General features: G+C 41.2%; 1 pseudogene; it reads right to left on the reverse strand.

Annotated features, from left to right (window-relative positions):
• Positions 1–7,161: 7,161 nt before the first annotated feature.
• On the reverse strand, positions 7,162–7,910 carry LOC139347159 (uncharacterized; annotated as a pseudogene).
• Positions 7,911–9,993: the final 2,083 nt, after the last annotated feature.

The raw sequence follows: 9,993 nt of genomic DNA on the forward strand, positions 1-9,993 counted from the left end.
TGCTACCTGGATGATCAAGGTTTTCAAATGTAAACATTAGAGTAAACATAGAGGAAAAGTTGGAGAAAATAAATACTTATTATTATACATACTATTATCCCAACCACACAGACAAGCGAGATGATCTCTGTGTCCATGTCTGCAATTATCTCTGCATTTATGTCAACAAGGGAGGAAAACATTGATATGAACATGGAAGGATTATACACCCGTTGTGACATGGTCACATGGAGTTTTCTCTGCTAAGTATCCTGCTAGCCAATGTACAGGAATTTGATAATAATCTGGACAACCTTCTTGTCTGCATTCATTTTCATCAGGATATCAGGAACCATAATGTCTTTTGTTTGATTGTAACTTCTAAATCCTGTAATACCAGACAGTGCCATTATATGCCAGTGACTCTTTTTCTGTATACCAATCTGACAAAAGACTCCTGCTCACCTGATCTGGGGTTATGTTGGATAACAATGACAATTCCTGCCTAAAGGAAGTAGGGGACCTGACCCAATGGTATCAGGACAACAACCTAAAATCTCCAATTTCCCTGAGGGGTCCTTCCAAATGGATCAATAAAGTGCAATCTTCTTCTGAACAACATTAAGACAAAGGAGCTGAGAGTGAACTTTGGGAAAAAGCAAGAAAATAAGTAAGCCCCTCTTAATATTAATATTTTTTCTTAATGGTGAGAAAGGATATTAGGAGTGCTTCACCATAGACACTTGTGTAAATTCTGGGTATCCCTAAAATACTGAGGAATTTTTATTGATAAACCACAGAGAGTTTCTTTACGGGGAACATCTCTGTCTGGTATGGAAACAGCACTTAACTGGATGATGAGGCCCTGCAAAGAGTTTTGTTTGGCTCAACATTCAAAAGGCAGTGGTGGTGGTGCTCTACCCTACCTAGTAAAGTCACTTTTCAAGTCAGTTTTATAAAGCCCAATATCACAAATCATGCTTTGCCTCAAGGGGCTTTACAATCTATACAGCATATAATACCCTCTGTCCTTAGACTCTTGATTGGGTTGTACCATCAGTCAGATGAACAATCTGATCCAGAGTGTTGCGGTGGCTGCATGATGTGTGATGTCACTGGTCACAATGGACTCTTGCCATGTGTAATTGGGACTAATGCTGAATGTCGAGTCTGCCCAGCTGTATTTCTGGCATAAGATTTAATCCACTTTAGGGCCGAGAATGTCTGCTCGACAGAAGCAGTGGACACAGAGATAGTCATCGCCAAACAAGCCTATGTGTACAGGTGCCCCATGCTCTCACCCAGATTCTTCTGCTGAAGGAAATCAAGGAGATCAGATAAGGCATACATTACAGTCAGTTCTGTTTTTAGCTGAGACTAAGATCGAATAGTGTTCTGTGATCCTGCGTTTAGCTGGAGAAGGCTGTATGCGGAATTTTTTTCCGGAATGTCTGAAACTGCTGGGGGTCGGGGTCTCCGTGCACTCGGAGTGCTTGAGATGCGTGCAGTGGCCTCATAGATCTGACCAAATCAGCCCCTCTCTTTCTCCTCCTTAACCCTTGAGACAGACAGAATTAGACATCCAATGTTTTGTTCTCTAGTATTGTAAAAAGCTCAACTGAATAATCAAAAATCCCATTCAATGTGTGAAGCAAAAAACAAAAATCTAAATCTTCCTGACGTGCATTAAATCCATCAGCACAATGCACAATGAGTCGTCATCATACTCATCATGATGTTCCAGTTGTGGTGAAACAGCTCCTTTTGCGCAGCTCTTCTTTTTAAAGACTGTACTGACCAATCTCGATGTGTATTGCCACCGTGTTGATGCCACACAAGGAAGATGCCACTGGTAAATAATGTCCAGTAGTTGCGTGCCCCTAGGGGATCTGAAGAACAACGCAACTAGGCCATTGAAGTGGGAAAAAAGATCTTGCATTCTTTCAGCTTTGAGACTCCTTGAGTCAGTACTAAATTCAGTCGATCTGCATACCAGTTTATTAATATGGCCATAGGTGCCCTCTCTTTGGGCTCTATTTTCGACTCCGCCAGCGCAGCGCAAAGTCAGGTCCGCTGATACTTTGGTATTTTCGTGCACTGCCTGCCGGCGCATCTCCTCCTCCTTCTCATTTCAGTCCCACCCAGCAGCGCAACTCGGAAAGTGGGAGGGGAGAAGGTGTGGAGTGGGTTTGACACAGCCGGGTCAAATCTTCACCAATCACAGCAGCTCCTCGCCTCACCTTTAAGAATGCCGCTGCCCAGGCGCATGGCAAGTTTTGAGGATGACTGAGACCGCAAAGGAAAGCCCAAACTTCTCCCAGGAGGAGACTGACGTCACTCATGTCTCATGACATGCGTTTGTATTACTTTGCACACCCATTTGTATATACTGTTGTATGTATATCGTTTTATATTCTGTTCTATATTTTGTGGTATATATATATATATATATATATATATATATATATGTATTTTTTTTTTCTCAATATAAATATTTTGTTTTTATATTTGCTTTTTATGTATATAGTTCTCTCTCTTTTCTTTCTTTTCTAATTTTATTCTAATTCTATTCTTGTAAGGAGCACTGCAACAAAAACAATTCCCCCTCGGGAATAAATAAAGGATTTCTGATTCTGATTCTGATGTCTAAATATGAGGTCCTTGGATGGTAAATCCTCAGCCTCCTCCTCATCCTCCTCAAAGCAATGATGTACTCCATCTGTGTGGGTAACGTTAAGCATTACTATGATTACATTTGTATTTGGAATGAAATGACGTGGGTAATAGCGGACAACGATCATCACTTACGTTTTTTCCATGTGTCTGTCTCTCGAGTGCTCTGAGATAGATGCAGTATATATGCTCTGTAGGATGTCACAGCTGTTTCTGGTTGGCACAGCGACGTTAACCGATTAGTTCCCATCCCTGTTTCACCTGTGTACATTCGTTCAGGGTGATTGACCATTACGCGTGCTGAATGCGCTTGCGATGTCGTCAGATGAGATGCTGTTCAAAATATAAGTCTGACTGTATGTGCTGACTCAGATAGTTGCATTGAATTGCGGCTGTTGCTAAAAATCGATCGTAGTGAAATGCCAGACACTGTGGAAACCTGACTGCCCCGCTGGCTCACGTTGGCTTTAACACAGAGTTGACCAGGTCTGAGGTGGCGAGCTTTCAGCGCACTTTTACACCGCCGGCGCAGATCAATATGGTCAAAAATTCCAATGCGCTGGCTCATTATGCTGACACCCCCCCTACTGCGCCGCAACGCCCATCCTGGCGCACCTCTGTACGCCTCGGTTTACCAAAATACCAAGTGCACTGTGCGCCTGCCTGCGTTGCTCGAAAATACTACTGCGGCGGAGTCGAAAATAGAGCCCCTTAACTTTAACCTGCACCCTATTTAGTTCAGATGACATGACTGCTGGGCGATCAAAACACTGTGACACAACTTTATCCAGACATTCATATTCCTCCAAGAAATGGACTATACAAGCTTGCAATGTCGGCTTGCTTACCACAAGTAACATTTTCAAATCTGACAAACTGCACCTTGACACCTGTATCCATCGCATAATGCAGGACCAGTGCGAGCTGCACTGCATTTCTCACATCTGTCATCTCATCTACCATAACAGTGACAAAGGGTGCTTTATTAATCACCCTTTTTATCTCTTGTCCCATCACTTCAGCAATAGCATTAATCAGGCCATTTTGTATTTTCCCTGACATCCCCACTAAACACTGTTCGTGGACACATGGTAATGTAAATCTGTGTTGTTTTCAGCAAGAAAAGTAAGAAGCTCCAAATAGTTGCCTCTATTTGAGGATCTGAAATATGATTGGATAAAAGCTTAAACATAAACATACACTGCTGGAAGCAGCGCAACCAAGAGAAAAGTTTTTAGATAAAAAGAATAGACTATTGGGAATAATTTAATAGTAATTCATGGAAAAAATGTATTAAAACATGAGTCAGTGATTCTGATAGTGTTTAGGCCAGCAGAGAAGCTGTTGCTGGCCCGGACAGCCCACATTGAACATTCATTATTTCCTTCAAGGTTATTAGCTTTATATAAGTTTGAATTTCTTTAAGGAATTTCTTTTCATCGAATGTTCCTTTCTCTTTCAAATACCAGAAAAGGATATCACAAACTGTTGTCAAAGCAAGAAGAAGTGAGATGAGACTCCCTTTCTTTAATTCACACACACACACACACACACACACACACACACACACACACACACACACACACACACACACACCCTCTTCCCTCTCTAAGAAATCTTCTTGGCCTCTCAAAGCTTTCCTTAGAGAATGTTTACCTTTGGGAGACAGCTGGATGTTACTGTCCTATGATAAAATCCATCCATATTCCCACTTCATGAAAAGATAGCATGTGTTTGTTTATTTTTCCATTAAAAGCCACTGAACCATAACCATAAAATTCTAACTAAAGCTATCAAGCAGCGAAGCTGGTGCTATTGTGCACCGACAGTCATGTATGTTATCTAAATGCAGGTATTTTTTGGATTGTTGTGCAAAAGTCTCAGAACAGACTTTCTGATGCTGGTTCAGCAGCTTAAGCAAACATCCTCATGTTATTTGCTCCAGCACTTGGTGTCATTGTTGACCTATAATATATAGCGAGAAATACGGAGGAAGTGTTCCTTTAAGTCAAACTTGACTTGAAAATAAAAGCAACATGTATACTAGTTACCAAGTAGATTTGTACAACATTAACGATGCAAGGATAAAGGTCTGCTTCTGGTTTAATTGGACTTAATAATTGCTTGTCACTGGTACTGTCCAGGGAGTCATTTGCAATCAATATATTCTATCATTACCATTAACATCTCAGAAAGAGATGCATTTCATTGCTGAGAGACAACTTATAAACAGTTTGACTGACTGATTTCCAGCTTGCAATGAGGGGTTTTTAGTAGACTTAGCATCAGTCTGTACATATATCATTAAAATTTAATAGTTAAAAGAAATAAATAAGTGAGATTCTATTATTGTATCTGGAATTTTTGGAATACTTTTATTCAGCCTTTCTGGGCTTATCAACCAATGCACATATTGGGGAAAGTCAGACACTTTCCATCTGTGTTTAGGTCTTTGCAGTTGGTGAGAACAAATGGGATGCCTTGTTCTCTTACAGTGGCTTGCAAAAGTATTCATACCCCTTGAACTTTTCCACATTTTGTCACATTAATGCTACAAACATAAATATATTTTATTGGAATTTTATGTGAAAGAACACCGCAAAGTAGCACACGATTGTGAAGTACAAAGAAAATTATACATGACAGTGTGCGGTGTGCAAAAGTATTCAGCCCCCCTGAGTCAATACTTTGTTTAATCGCCTTTTGCTGCAATTGCAGCTGCAAGTCTTTTGGGGAATGTCTCTACCAGCTTTGCACATCTAGAGACGGAAATTTTTGCCCATTCTTCTTTGCAAAACAGCTCAAGCTCAGTCAGATTAGATAGAGAGCGTTTGTCAACGGCAGTTTTCAGATCTTGCCTCAGCTTCTTGATTGGATTTAGATCTGGACTTTGACGGGGCCATTCAAACACATGAATATGTTTTGTTTTAAACAATTCCATTTGTGGCGGTACAAGGGCTAATACAATATTATGGCACAGATCTAAGTATATGAATTTGACAGGGAAAACCGACAACGCCACCCTGGGAATTTCACCCAGCGAATTTTGGATAAGTGGAGGTGGTAGTAGAGAGGCACGCAGGTAAGTAATACAAAGAAGGGCAGGAGGTGTGGCTCAATGTTAACCAAAACTTAAGTTTATTAACTGGTCACACTCAAGATAAAAAAATAAAAGACTTAAAAGGAAACTAAGGTGCTAACACCCTGCTCCAATGGTGAGGCTTACCAACAATGCGGGGGAGACTTGGGGGAGGAAGTCCAACTTAAAGCAGGGCTCTACACCAACTTTTCCACTGGTAGCACTGGTGCATCCAACTTTCTCAGTTGGTCGCACCAGCACATGATTTAGTCGCACCCTTTTTTTGGGCGGGTACAGCATGATGACCGTGCATGCTGATGAACAGTTGGCATACCCTAGTTTCATATGAAGTAAGGATTGACTCGAGTTATGCTATTTGCAGAATATTTTAATGTTTATCTGCAACAAGCAGCGGCTGACAAAATAGGTCATCTCTTTTATATAATTTTAAAATAAAAACAAATAAAAACAAAGTATAACAACCGGCATGCATGTGTTTACATGTACTCTGTTGTTCACTTTTCATAAATAAACTTAACAGCAGCATAACTTTAACATTATAACTTTAACATTACTTCACCCCCTGCAATTCAACTCAGAGGGGCCAGCTCGTGCATCCTGCATTTAACATCCTGCCTGGCATCATAATCCATCAATTCTGGTGACTGATTCGGATGAGGTCCTCCATAGTATCAGTGTGCAGACTTGCCTTAACATCTGACTTGATTCTGTTCTGTGTTGAGAAGCCTCTCTCGCTAAATATAAGGCTACTATTATTTTTAGAGCATTTTTCATTATCATTATTTATCATTATATATGGAAACACACACTACCTTCTGGAATCAGGATAATGGACGGTCTTCCATTGTCAATAGTTCGGGCATAGACAATCTCACACTCTTTGGTGGAGATGTCGGTGTCTCCATCTATCAGACATGATAGGTAGGGGAAGGAGGCAATTTCATTCTTTCCGCGGAGGTTGTCAGCTATCACTCCTATGAACTGGGCACATGCCTTGTCATTGGTATAGGTTGGGTTCACATTCAGCCCGTTTTTTTTCATCAATGCGATCTGGGGTTTGAATTGTGTGAACGGGAGTTCCATCCATCCATTTTCTATGCCGCTTATCCCTTTCGGGGTTGCGGGGGGGCCGGAGCCTATCTCGGCTGTCAACAGGTCGCCAGCCAATCGCAGGGCACAAACACATTCATTCACACTCACACTCACACCTAGGGGCCGGAGTACCCGGAGCCTCCACGTCCTCCGTGGGCCACGTAGGAAGGGTCCTCCGAAGGATGCAGCCCCTGAATTGGGACACAGTCACAGTCTCCTTTTTATAGCCTCGCTTTCTGCACTGATAGGGTAATGCAACAGGTAAGGTACGGAGCAGCAGACCCACCTGGATTCAGCCACGGCAGCCTATCATCCTGCTACACATTGTAGCCCTGGCTACAAGTCTTTTTCTTCTTGAGACTGGGGTTTTCTTCCAAGATTTCTTCCAAGATTGCCCTGTATTTGGCTGCATCCATCTTTCCATCAACTCTGACCATCTTCCCCGTCCCTGCTGAAGAGAAGCACCCCCAGAGCATGCTGTCATTACCACGTTTGACAGTGGGGATGGTGTGTTCAGATTTATGTGCACACATAGCGTTTTGTATTTAGGCCAAAAAGTTCAATTTTGGTGTCATCTGATTAGAACACCTTCTTCGACATGTTTGCTGTGTCCCCCACAAGGCTTCTGGTAAACTGTGCAAGCCCAAAAGTTGTGCTGTGGACAGATTCCCCCACCTGAGCTGTGGATCTCTGCAGTTCGTCCAGAGTCACCATGGGCCTCTTGGCTGCATCTCTGATCAGTGCTCTCCTTATTCGGCCTGTAAGTTTAGGTGGACGGCTGTGTCTTGGTAGGTTTGCAGTTGTGCCATACTCTTTCCATTTCTGGATGATGGATTGAACAGTGCTCCGTGAGATGTTCAAAGCTTGGGAAATCTTTTTATAGCCTAACCCTGCTTTAAACATCTCCACAACTTTATCCCTGACCTGTCTGATGTGTTCCTTGGACTTCATGATGCTGTTTGCTCCCCAGTATTCTCTTAACAAACCTCTGAGGCTGTCACAGAACAGCTGTATTTGTACTGAGATTAGATTACACACAGTTGGACTCTATTTAGTCATTAGGTCAACATTCAATCATTCAACAATCATCAGGCAACTTCTGAAGGCAATTGGTTGCACTCAGAGGAAAGAGGGCTGAATGCTTTTGCACACCGCACTTTTCAGTTTTTTTATTTGTAAAAACAAATGAAAAAATATATAATATGTAATAAAATGGTCTTTCACATAAAATTCCAATAAATTATATCTATGTTTGTGGTCATAATGTGACAAAATGTGTAAAAGTTCAAGGGGTATGAATACTTTTGCAAGCCACTGTATCTGCAATCACCTTGATCTTGTGAGATTACCGTTACTGATGTCAGCATGACACCACAGCAAAGCATTATGTTTACGGAGCTTAAATATACAATAATGTATGTGTTCATGGTAATGAGGGTGCAAGTCACCGAGTGCAACAGTATGGCTCATTGGCATGGTTTTTTTTTTATAATTTCTGGACAACAATAGAGCTCCTCAGCAGAGAGGAAGAAGATATACCAGGCTTTGCATACCGCACACAATAGTTTTTGGTGGCATACATTCATTTTTGGTTTAAGTCTATATATGGAATTTGTTGGTGAGAGGAAAACTAACCAGAATTATCCTTTAATTCACAATTCAGAGCAATGTTTAAAAACAGCAGAATCACTCAATATTTCTTTATAATGTCTGTCATAATTCACTTTTTAATGTTGAGTGAACATTGGGTCAGTGATAAATGCAATCTCTCTCACATACACACACACATTCATGCACACGCACACACACACAGGCCCCCGTGTTTGGTGATATAATAGCAAAGCAGGTCCAGTGAGAAGAGCTTTAGCATGCATGAGTGATAGGCTTAGTTTTCCCTTTTACATTCACAAAGCCAATTCCCCAGACTCCATATCTCTGAGCCACACACACACACACACACACACACACACACACACACACACACACACACAGAGAGAGAGAGAGAGAGAGAGAGAGAGAGAGAGAGAGAGAGAGAGAGAGCTCTCTGCTTCCCTAGCTTCCCCTTTCTGATTGCAATTAGTAAATTATGCACTTGGACTTTGGCCAGCTATGCAGGATTAAATTATTCATAAATGTTAATAGGCACTGCCTCTCTCTCTCTCTCTCTCTCTCTCTCTCTCTCTCTCTCTCTCTCTCTCTCTCTCTCTCTCTCTCATCCCTCAAATTTGGGCCCTCGCTCATACAGCCCATGCCAGAGAGATAATATTGACCTTTTCATTGGGGCATGTTATTAGGAGCTGCTCTCTATTAAAACAAATGATGACATTGTCTGTAAAGCACAATACAATAAGTCATTTCAGAGGGATTACGTTAGCTTCCGCCAGGCGAGAGCAAGAGTAAACTCAATACAGCTCTAGAAAGTCAAACTAAAATGAACAATGATGAATGAAGTAAACACTAGCTGGAGAAAAAAGAAGAAGAAAAAAGAAGAAAAAAAAAAATATACAATCCCACGTTTAGCTCCGTACAAGCTCAGTGATGCAGCCTTGTTGTTTACTATACCAGAGTGCATTTGCATACAGCAACTAGAAATACACAGTCCTAGCCATTCATTACTGTCCACAAAAATGCTTTTATCTCCAGCTTTGTCTTAAAGTTGCTACACACAGCAGTTTTTAAATAGCTGTATGTATTTGTCAAATTAATTGTTGTATCTTGGTGCAGAGAAATTACTGGAAACAAATGGTGTTTGCTTCCATCTTTATACAGTTAACAGTCTATTGGTATTGTTGGTGTTGTTATGAAGAACATATTTCCCATAAAACTTGTTGTTCCACCCCCTCTCTAAGACTGTCTTTACTAGAAAAATAACAGCATTAGTCATTTGTTTGAAGGCGTAAATCGACCTGTTCAAATGTGCCAAGTTAGCTGATGAGAATCTGTGGTTGTGTGAATGGTAACTGTTGGAGCAAAATATGAGTAGTGTGATAATCTTTATAGGGCCACAAAAACTCTTGCAGGATTTTAGGATGGATGGTGCAAAGCATCTGACTTTGAATTTGGAGACCTCTGCTCACATCTGACTTCCAGCCAATAGTTTCCTTAATCTTGTATGGACATTCCATTGGGGCTGCACTACAAGTTGAAAA

This window comes from Chaetodon trifascialis, chromosome 18 (assembly GCF_039877785.1).
Source record: "Chaetodon trifascialis isolate fChaTrf1 chromosome 18, fChaTrf1.hap1, whole genome shotgun sequence".
Classification (NCBI taxonomy): domain Eukaryota; kingdom Metazoa; phylum Chordata; class Actinopteri; order Chaetodontiformes; family Chaetodontidae; genus Chaetodon; species Chaetodon trifascialis.